Consider the following 11,650-nt stretch of genomic DNA (forward strand, 5'->3'; position numbering starts at 1 on the left):
TTCAAAAGCTTACATTTAATAATACTCCGTAACACTGGGATCTACAAGCTAGGAGATTCGTTAAACAATGATAATAATAAATCCGAGAAGATCAACTTTGAATGTTCTCTAAAAAGCCTTGAAAACTCTAAAAAACCCTGAAAACTCTAAAAAGCCCTAAATTATCTAAAGAGCCCTGAAAAATCTAAAGAGCTCTGAAAAACTCTAAAAAGCTCTGAAAAAGCTTTAAGTTAATTATATTTCATAGCACTAGTATCTTCTAGCCAGAGGATTCATTAAAGCCAACTGAAAGTAACTTAATTCTATATAAAGAATGATACTAACAAAATTTCCCTATAATAATGAAGATTATCTTTGGATGTTTCCAAAAAACCCTAAAAACGCAAAAGAGACCTGAAAGAGCTCTGAGAACCTCTAAAAAGATCATGAAGACTCCAATAAGCTTTAAAAAGTTTAAATTTAATAATACTCCGTAGCACTGGGATATACAAGCTAGGAGATTCGTTAAAGAATGATAATAACAAATCCGTGAAGATCAGCTTTAAATGTTCTCTAAAAAGCCTTTAAAACTCTAAAAAACCCTGAAAACTTTAAAAGCCCTAAAATATCTAAAGAGCTCTGAAAAATATAAAGAGCTCTGAAAAACTCTAAAAACCTCTGAAAAAGCTTGAAGTTAACTATATTTCATAGCACTAGTATGTACTATCCAGGGTATTCGTTAAAGCCAACTGAAAGTAACTTAATTCTTTATAATGAATGATACTAACAAAACTCCCAACAATAATGAAGATTATCTTTGGATGTTTCCTAAAAACCCTAAAAACGCTAAAGAGCCCTGAAAGAGCTTTGAGAAACTCTAAAAATCTCAGGAAGACTCCAAAAAGCTTTGAAAAGATTAAATTTAATAATACTCCGTAGCACTGGGATCTACAAGCTAGGAGATTCGTTAAACAATGATAATAAAAAATCTCTACAATAGTGAAGATAAACTTTGAATGTTCTCTAAAAAGCCTTGAAAACTCTAATAAACCCTTAAAACTCTAAAAAGCCCTACAATATGCAGATCAGCTTTGAATGTTCTCTAAAAAGTCTTGAAAACTCTAAAAAAACCCTGAAAAATCTAAAAAGCCCAAAAATATCTAAAGAGCTCTTAAAAATCTAAAGAGCTCTGAAAAACTCTAAAAAGCTCTGAAAAAGCTTTAATTTAATTATATTTCATAGCACTAGTATCTACCAGCCAGGAGACTCATTAAAGCCAACTGAAAGTAACTTAATTCTTTATAATGAATGATACTAACAAAATTCCCTACAATAATGAAGATTATCTTTGGATATTTCCTAAAAACCCTAAAGCGCCCTGAAAGAGCTTTGAGAAACTCGAAAAATCTCAGGACGAATCCAATAAGCTTTAAAAAGCTTAAATTTAATAATACCCCGTAGCAATGGGATCTACAAGCTAGGAGATTCGTTGAAGAATGATAATAACAAATCCCTACATTAGTGAAGATCAACTTTGAATGGTCTCTAAAAAGCCTTGAAAACTCTAAAACACCCTGAAAAACTCTAAAAAATCCTGAAAACTCAAAAAAAAACCCCTAAAATATCTAAAGAGCTTTGAAAAATCTAAAGAGCTCTGAAAAACTCTAAAAAGCTCTGAAAAAGCTTTAAGTTAATTATATTTCGTAGCACTAGTATCTACTAGCCAATGGACTCATTAAAGCCAACTGAAAGTAACTTAATTCTTTATAATGAATGATACTAACAAAATTCCCTACAATAATGAAGATTATCTATGGATATTTCCTAAAAACCCTAAAGAGCCCTGAAAGAGCTCTGAGAAACTCTAAAAATCTCAGGAAGAATCCAATAAGCTTTAAAAAGCTTAAATTTAATAATACCCTGTAGCACTGGGATCTACAAGCTAGGAGATTCGTTGAAGAATGATAATAACAAATCCCTACATTAGTGAATAACAACTTTGAATGGTCAATAAAAAGCCTTGAAAACTCTAAAAAACCCTGAAAACTCAAAAAAAACCCTAAAATATCTAAAGAGCTCTGAAAAATCTAAAGAGCTCTGAAAAACTCTAAAAAGCTCTGAAAAAGCTTTAAGTTAATTATATTTCGTAGCACTAGTATGTACTAGCCAGGGTATTCGTTAAAGCCAACTGAAAGTAACTTAATTCTTTATAATGAATGATACTAACAAAATTCCCTACAATAATGAAGATTATCTTTGGATGTTTCCTAAAAACCCTAAAAAAACAAAAGATCCCTGAAAGAGCTTTGAGAAACTCTAAAAACCTCAGGAAGACTCCAATAAGCTTTAAAAAATTAAATTTAACAATACTCCGTAGCACTAGGATCTACAAGCTAGGAGATTTGCTAAAGAATGATAATAACAAATCCGTGAAGACCAGCTTTGAATGTTCTCTAAAAAGCCTTGAAAACTCTAAAAAACCCTGAAAACTCTAAAAACCCTAAAATATCTAAAGAGCTCTGAAAAATATAAAGAGCTCTGAAAAACTCTAAAATGCTCTGAAAAAGCTTTAAGTTAGTTATATTCCGTCACACTAGTATCTACTAGCCAGGGGATTCGTTAAAGCCAACTAAAAAGAACTTAATTCTTTATAATGAATGATAAAAAAAAAATTCCCTATTATATTTGGATGTTTCCTAAAAACCCTAAAAACGCTAAAGAGACCTGAAAGAGCTCTGAGAAACTCTAAAAAGCTCAGGAAGACTCCAATAAGCTTTAAAAAGCTTAAATTTAATAATACTCCGTAGCACTGGGATCTACAAGCTAGGAGATTCGTTAAACAACGATAATAAAAGATCCCTACAATAGTGAAGATCAACTTTGAATGTTCTCTAAAAGCCTTGAAAACTCTAAAAAACCCTTAAAACTCTAAAAAGCCCTAAAATATCTAAAGAGCTTTGAAAAATCTAAATAACTCTGAAAAACTCTAAAAAGCTCTGAAAAAGCTTTAAGTTAATTATATTTCATATCACTAGTATCTTCTAGCCAGAGGATTCGTTAAAGCCAACTGAAAGTAACTTAATTCTTTATAGAGAATGATACTAACAAAATTTCCCTTTAATAATGAAGATTATCTTTGAATGTTTCCTAAAAACCCTAAAAATGCTAAAGAGCCCTAAAAGAGCTCTGAGAAACTCTAAAAAGCTCAGGAATACTCCAAAAAGATTTGAAAAGCTTAAATTTAATAATACTCCGTAGCACTGGGATCTACAAGCTAGGAGATTCGTTAAACAACGATAATAAAAGATCCCTACAATAGTGAAGATCAACTTTGAATGTTCTCTAAAAGCCTTGAAAACTCTAAAAAACCCTTAAAACTCTAAAAAGCCCTAAAATATCTAAAGAGCTTTGAAAAATCTAAATAACTCTGAAAAACTCTAAAAAGCTCTGAAAAAGCTTTAAGTTAATTATATTTCATATCACTAGTATCTTCTAGCCAGAGGATTCGTTAAAGCCAACTGAAAGTAACTTAATTCTTTATAGAGAATGATACTAACAAAATTTCCCTTTAATAATGAAGATTATCTTTGAATGTTTCCTAAAAACCCTAAAAATGCTAAAGAGCCCTAAAAGAGCTCTGAGAAACTCTAAAAAGCTCAGGAATACTCCAAAAAGATTTGAAAAGCTTAAATTTAATAATACTCCGTAGCACTGGGATCTACAAGCTAGGAGATTCGTTAAAGAATGATAATAACAAATCCCTAAAATAGTGCAGATCAGCTTTGAATGTTCTCTAAAAAGTCTTGAAAACTCTAAAAAACCCTGAAAAATCTAAAAAGCCCTAAAATATCTAAAGAGCTCTTAAAAATCTAAAGAGCTCTGAAAAACTCTAAAAAGCTCTGAAAAAGCTTTAAGTTAATTATATTTCATAGCACTAGTATCTACTAGCCAGGGGATTCGTTAAAGCCAACTGAAAGTAACTTAATTCTTAATAGAGAATGATACTAACAAAATTTCCCTTTAATAATGAAGATTATCTTTGGATGTTTCCTAAAAACCCTAAAAATGCTAAAGAGCCCTAAAAGAGCTCTCAGAAACTCTAAAAAGCTCAGGAAGACTCCAGAAAGCTTTAAAAAGCTTAAATTTAATAATACTCCGTAGCACTGGGATCTACAAGCTAGGAGATTCGTTAGAGAATGATAATAACAAATCCCTACAATATGCAGATCAGCTTTGAATGTTCTCTAAAAAGTCTTGAAAACTCTAAAAAAACCCTGAAAAATCTAAAAAGCCCAAAAATATCTAAAGAGCTCTTAAAAATCTAAAGAGCTCTGAAAAACTCTAAAAAGCTCTGAAAAAGCTTTAAGTTAATTATATTTCATAGCACTAGTATCTACCAGCCAGGAGACTCATTAAAGCCAACTGAAAGTAACTTAATTCTTTATAATGAATGATACTAACAAAATTCCCTACAATAATGAAGATTATCTTTGGATATTTCCTAAAAACCCTAAAGAGCCCTGAAAGAGCTCTGAGAAACTCTAAAAATCTCAGGAAGAATCCAATAAGCTTTAAAAAGCTTAAATTTAATAATACCCCGTAGCACTGGGATCTACAAGCTAGGAGATTCGTTGAAGAATGATAATAACAAATCCCTACATTAGTGAAGATCAACTTTGAATGGTCTCTAAAAAGCCTTGAAAACTCTAAAACACCCTGAAAACTCTAAAAAATCCTGAAAACTCAAAAAAAACCCTAAAATATCTAAAGAGCCCTGAAAAATCTAAAGAGCTCTGAAAAAGCTCTGAAAAAGCTTTAAGTTAATTATATTTCGTAGCACTAGTATCTACTAGCCAGGGGACTCATTAAAGCCAACTGAAAGTAACTTAATTCTTTATAATGAATGATACTAACAAAATTCCCTACAATAATGAAGATTATCTTTGGATATTTCCTAAAAACCCTAAAGAGCCCTGAAAGAGCTCTGAGAAACTCTAAAAATCTCAGGAAGAATCCAATAAGCTTTAAAAAAGCTTAAATTTAATAATACCCCGTAGCACTGGGATCTACAAGCTAGGAGATTCGTTGAAGAATGATAATAACAAATCCCTACATTAGTGAAGATCAACTTTGAATGGTCTCTAAAAAGCCTTGAAAACTCTAAAACACCCTGAAAACTCTAAAAAAATCCTGAAAACTCAAAAAAAAACCCTAAAATATCTAAAGAGCTCTGGAAAATATAAAGAGCTCTGAAAAACTCTAAAAAGCTCTGAAAAAGCTTTAAGTTAATTATATTTCGTAGCACTAGTATGTACTAGCCAGGAGATTCGTTAAAGCCAACTGAAAGTAACTTAATTCTTTATAATGAATGATACTAACAAAATTCCCTACAATAATGAAGATTATCTTTGGATGTTTCCTAAAAACCCTAAAGAGCCCTGAAAGAGCTCTGAGAAACTCTAAAAAGCTCATGAAGACTCCAATATGCTTTCAAAAGCTTACTTTTAATAATACTCCGTAACACTGGGATCTACAAGCTAGGAGATTCGTTAAACAATGATAATAATAAATCCGAAAAAATCAACTTTGAATGTTCTCTAAAAAGCCTTGAAAACTCTAAAAAAGCCTGAAAACTCTAAAAAGCCCTTAATTATGTAAAGAGCCCTGAAAAATCTAAAGAGCTCTGAAAAACTCTAAAAAGCTCTGAAAAAGCTTTAAGTTAATTATATTTCATAGCACTAGTATGTTCTAGCCAGAGGATTCATTAAAGCCAACTGAAAGTAACTTAATTCTATATAAAGAATGATACTAACAAAATTTCCCTATAATAATGAAGATTATCTTTGGATGTTTCTCAAAAACCCTAAAAACGCAAAAGAGACCTGAAAGAGCTCTGAGAACCTCTAAAAAGATCATGAAGACTCCAATAAGCTTTAAAAGCTTAAATTTAATAATACTCCGTAGCACTGGGATATACAAGCTAGGAGATTCGTTAAAGAATGATAATAAAAAATCCGTGAAGATCAGCTTTGAATGTTCTCTAAAAAGCCTTTAAAACTCTAAAAAACACTGAAAACTTTAAAAGCCCTAAAATATCTAAAGAGCTCTGAAAAATATAAAGAGCTCTGAAAAACTCTAAAAACCTCTGAAAAAGCTTTAAGTTAACAATATTTCGTAGCACTAGTATGTACTAGCCAGGGTATTCGTTAAAGCCATCTGAAAGTAACTTAATTCTTTATAATGAATGATACTAACAAAACTCCCAACAATAATGAAGATTATCTTTGGATGTTTCCTAAAAACCCTAAAAACGCTAAAGCGCCCTGAAAGAGCTTTGAGAAACTCTAAAAATCTCAGGAAGAATCCAATAAGCTTTAAAAAGCTTAAATTTAATAATACCCCGTAGCAATGGGATCTACAAGCTAGGAGATTCGTTGAAGAATGATAATAACAAATCCCTACATTAGTGAAGATCAACTTTGAATGGTCTCTAAAAAGCCTTGAAAACTCTAAAACACCCTGAAAAACTCTAAAAAATCCTGAAAACTCAAAAAAAAAACCCTAAAATATCTAAAGAGCTCTGAAAAATCTAAAGAGCTCTGAAAAACTCTAAAAAGCTCTGAAAAAGCTTTAAGTTAATTATATTTCGTAGCACTAGTATCTACTAGCCAATGGACTCATTAAAGCCAACTGAAAGTAACTTAATTCTTTATAATGAATGATACTAACAAAATTCCCTACAATAATGAAGATTATCTTTGGATGTTTCCTAAAAACCCTAAAAACACTAAAGATCCCTGAAAGAGCTCTGGGAAACTCTAAAAATCTCAGGAAGACTCCAAAAAGCTTTAAAAAGCTTAAATTTAATAATACTCCGTAGCACTAGGATCTACAAGCTAGGAGATTCGTTAAAGAATGATAATAACAAATCCCTACAATAGTGTAGATCAGCTTTGAATGTTCTTTAAAAAGTCTTGAAAGCTCTAAAAAACCCTGAAAAATCTAAAAAGCCCTAAAATATCTAAAGAGCTCTTAAAAATATAAGGAGCTCTGAAAAACTCTAAAAAGCTCTTGAAAAGCTTTAAATTAATTATATTTCGTAGCACTAGTATCTACTAGCCAGGAGATTCATTAAAGCCAACTGAAAGTAACTTAATTCTTCATAGTGAATGAACTGAAAAAATTCCCTACAATAATGAAGATTGTCTTTGGATGTTTCCAAAAAACCTAAAAACACTAAAGACCCCTGAAAGAGCTCTGAGAAACTCTAAAAAGCTCAAGAAGACTCCAACAAGCTTTGAAAAAATTAAATTTAATTATACTCTGTAGAACTGGGATCTACAATCTAGGAGATTCGATAAAGAATGATAATAACAAATCCCTGCAATAGTGAAGATCAACCTTGAATGTTCTCTAAAAAACTTTGAAAAATCTAAAAAACCCTGAAAACTCTAAAAATCTCTAAAATATCTAAAGAGCTCTGAAAAATCTAAAGAGCTCTGAAAAACTCTAAAAAGCTCTGAAAAAGCTTTTACTTATTTATATTTCGTAGCACTAGTATCTACTAGCCAGGGGATTCGTTAAAGCCAACTGAAAGTAACTTAATTTTTTATAATGAATGATACTAACTAAATTCCCTATAATAATGAAGATTATCTTTGGATGTTTCCTAAAAACCCTAAAGAGCCCTGAAAGAGCTCTGAGAAACTCTAAAAAGCTCATGAAGACTCCAATAAGCTTTCAAAAGATTACATTTAATAATACTGCGTAACACTAGGATCTACAAGCTAGGAGATTCGTTAAACAATGATAATAATAAATCCGTGAAGATAAACTTTGAATGTTCTCTAAAAAGCCTTGAAAACTCTAAAAAACCCTGAAAACTCTAAAAATCCCTAAAATATCTAAAGAGCCCTGAAAAATTTAAAGTGCTCTGAAAAACTCTAAAAAGCTCTGAAAAAGCTTTTTAAGTTAATTATATTTCATAGCACTAGTATCTTCTATCCAGAGGATTCATTAAAGCCAACTGAAAGTAACTTAATTCTATATAAAGAATGATACTAACAAAATTTCCCTATAATAATGAAGATTATCTTTGGATGTTTCCAAAAAACCCTAAAAACGCAAAAGAGACCTGAAAGAACTCTGAGAACCTCTAAAAAGATCATGAAGACTCCAAAAAGCTTTAAAAAGCTTAAATATAATAATACTCCGTAGCACTGGGATATACAATCTAGGAGATTCGTTAAAGAATGATAATAACAAATCCGTGAAGATCAGCTTTGAATGTTCTCTAAAAAGCCTTTAAAACTCTAAAAAAACCCTGAAAACTTTAAAAGCCCTAAAATATCTAAAGAGCTCTGAAAAATATAAAGAGCTCTGAAAAACTCTAAAAACCTCTAAAAAAGCTTTAAGTTAACTATATTTCGTAGCACTAGTATGTACTAGCCAGGGTATTCGTTAAAGCCAACTGAAAGTAACTTAATTCTTTATAATGAATGATACTAACAAAATTCCCTACAATAATGAAGATTATCTTTGGATGTTTCCTAAAAACCCTAAAAAAACAAAAGATCCCTGAAAGAGCTTTGAGAAACTCTAAAAACCTCAGGAAGACTCCAATAAGCTTTAAAAAATTAAATTTAACAATACTCCGTAGCACTAGGATCTACAAGCTAGGAGATTTGCTAAAGAATGATAATAACAAATCCGTGAAGACCAGCTTTGAATGTTCTCTAAAAAGCCTTGAAAACTCTAAAAAACCCTGAAAACTCTAAAAACCCTAAAATATCTAAAGAGCTCTGAAAAATATAAAGAGCTCTGAAAAACTCTAAAATGCTCTGAAAAAGCTTTAAGTTAGTTATATTCCGTCACACTAGTATCTACTAGCCAGGGGATTCGTTAAAGCCAACTAAAAAGAACTTAATTCTTTATAATGAATGATAAAAAAAAAATTCCCTATTATATTTGGATGTTTCCTAAAAACCCTAAAAACGCTAAAGAGACCTGAAAGAGCTCTGAGAAACTCTAAAAAGCTCAGGAAGACTCCAATAAGCTTTAAAAAGCTTAAATTTAATAATACTCCGTAGCACTGGGATCTACAAGCTAGGAGATTCGTTAAACAACGATAATAAAAGATCCCTACAATAGTGAAGATCAACTTTGAATGTTCTCTAAAAGCCTTGAAAACTCTAAAAAACCCTTAAAACTCTAAAAAGCCCTAAAATATCTAAAGAGCTTTGAAAAATCTAAATAACTCTGAAAAACTCTAAAAAGCTCTGAAAAAGCTTTAAGTTAATTATATTTCATATCACTAGTATCTTCTAGCCAGAGGATTCGTTAAAGCCAACTGAAAGTAACTTAATTCTTTATAGAGAATGATACTAACAAAATTTCCCTTTAATAATGAAGATTATCTTTGGATGTTTCCTAAAAACCCTAAAAATGCTAAAGAGCCCTAAAAGAGCTCTGAGAAACTCTAAATAGCTCAGGAAGACTCCAAAAAGCTTTGAAAAGCTTAAATTTAATAATACTCCGTAGCACTGGGATCTACAAGCTAGGACATTCGTTAAAGAATGATAATAACAAATCCCTACAATAGTGCAGATCAGCTTTGAATGTTCTCTAAAAAGTCTTGAAAACTCTAAAAAACCCTGAAAAATCTAAAAAGCCCTAAAATATCTAAAGAGCTCTTAAAAATATAAAGAGCTCTGAAAAACTCTAAAAAGCTCTGAAAAAGCTTTAAGTTAATTATATTTCATAGCACTAGTATCTACTAGCTAGGGGATTCGTTAAAGCCAACTGAAAGTAACTTAATTCTTAATAATGAATGATACTACCTAAATTCCCTACAATAATGAAGATTATCTTTGGATGTTTCCTAAAAACTTTAAAGAGCCCTGAAAGAGCTCTGTGAAACTCTAAAAAGCTCATGAAGACTCCAATAAGCTTTCAAAAGCTTACATTTAATAATACTCCGTAACACTGGGATCTACAAGCTAGGAGATTCGTTAAACAATGATAATAATAAATCCGTGAAGATCAACTTTGAATGTTCTCTAAAAAGCCTTGAAAACTCTAAAAAACCCTGAAAACTCTAAAAAGCCCTAAAATATCTAAAGAGCCCTGAAAATATAAAGAGCTCTGAAAAACTCTAAAAAGCCCTGAAAAAGCTTTAAGTTAATTATATTTCACAGCACTAGTATCTTCTAGCCAGAGGATTCATTAAACCCAACTGAAAGTAACTTAATTCTTTATAATGAATGATACTAACTAAATTCCCTACACTAATGAAGATTATCTTTGGATGTTTCCTAAAAACCCTAAAGAGCCCTGAAAGAGCTCTGAGAAACACTAAAAAGCTCATGAAGACTCCAATATGCTTTCAAAAGCTTACATTTAATAATACTCCGTAACACTGGGATCTACAAGCTAGGAGATTCGTTAAACAATGATAATAATAAATCCGAGAAGATCAACTTTGAATGTTCTCTAAAAAGCCTTGAAAACTCTAAAAAACCCTGAAAACTCTAAAAAGCCCTAAATTATCTAAAGAGCCCTGAAAAATCTAAAGAGCTCTGAAAAACTCTAAAAAGCTCTGAAAAAGCTTTAAGTTAATTATATTTCATAGCACTAGTATCTTCTAGCCAGAGGATTCATTAAAGCCAACTGAAAGTAACTTAATTCTATATAAAGAATGATACTAACAAAATTTCCCTATAATAATGAAGATTATCTTTGGATGTTTCCAAAAAACCCTAAAAACGCAAAAGAGACCTGAAAGAGCTCTGAGAACCTCTAAAAAGATCATGAAGACTCCAATAAGCTTTAAAAAGTTTAAATTTAATAATACTCCGTAGCACTGGGATATACAAGCTAGGAGATTCGTTAAAGAATGATAATAACAAATCCGTGAAGATCAGCTTTAAATGTTCTCTAAAAAGCCTTTAAAACTCTAAAAAACCCTGAAAACTTTAAAAGCCCTAAAATATCTAAAGAGCTCTGAAAAATATAAAGAGCTCTGAAAAACTCTAAAAACCTCTGAAAAAGCTTGAAGTTAACTATATTTCATAGCACTAGTATGTACTATCCAGGGTATTCGTTAAAGCCAACTGAAAGTAACTTAATTCTTTATAATGAATGATACTAACAAAACTCCCAACAATAATGAAGATTATCTTTGGATGTTTCCTAAAAACCCTAAAAACGCTAAAGAGCCCTGAAAGAGCTTTGAGAAACTCTAAAAATCTCAGGAAGACTCCAAAAAGCTTTGAAAAGATTAAATTTAATAATACTCCGTAGCACTGGGATCTACAAGCTAGGAGATTCGTTAAACAATGATAATAAAAAATCTCTACAATAGTGAAGATAAACTTTGAATGTTCTCTAAAAAGCCTTGAAAACTCTAATAAACCCTTAAAACTCTAAAAAGCCCTACAATATGCAGATCAGCTTTGAATGTTCTCTAAAAAGTCTTGAAAACTCTAAAAAAACCCTGAAAAATCTAAAAAGCCCAAAAATATCTAAAGAGCTCTTAAAAATCTAAAGAGCTCTGAAAAACTCTAAAAAGCTCTGAAAAAGCTTTAATTTAATTATATTTCATAGCACTAGTATCTACCAGCCAGGAGACTCATTAAAGCCAACTGAAAGTAACTTAATTCTTTATAATGAA

The sequence above is a fragment of the Papaver somniferum genome, unplaced genomic scaffold (genome assembly GCF_003573695.1).
Source record: "Papaver somniferum cultivar HN1 unplaced genomic scaffold, ASM357369v1 unplaced-scaffold_119, whole genome shotgun sequence".
In the NCBI taxonomy this organism is placed as follows: Eukaryota; Viridiplantae; Streptophyta; class Magnoliopsida; order Ranunculales; family Papaveraceae; genus Papaver; species Papaver somniferum.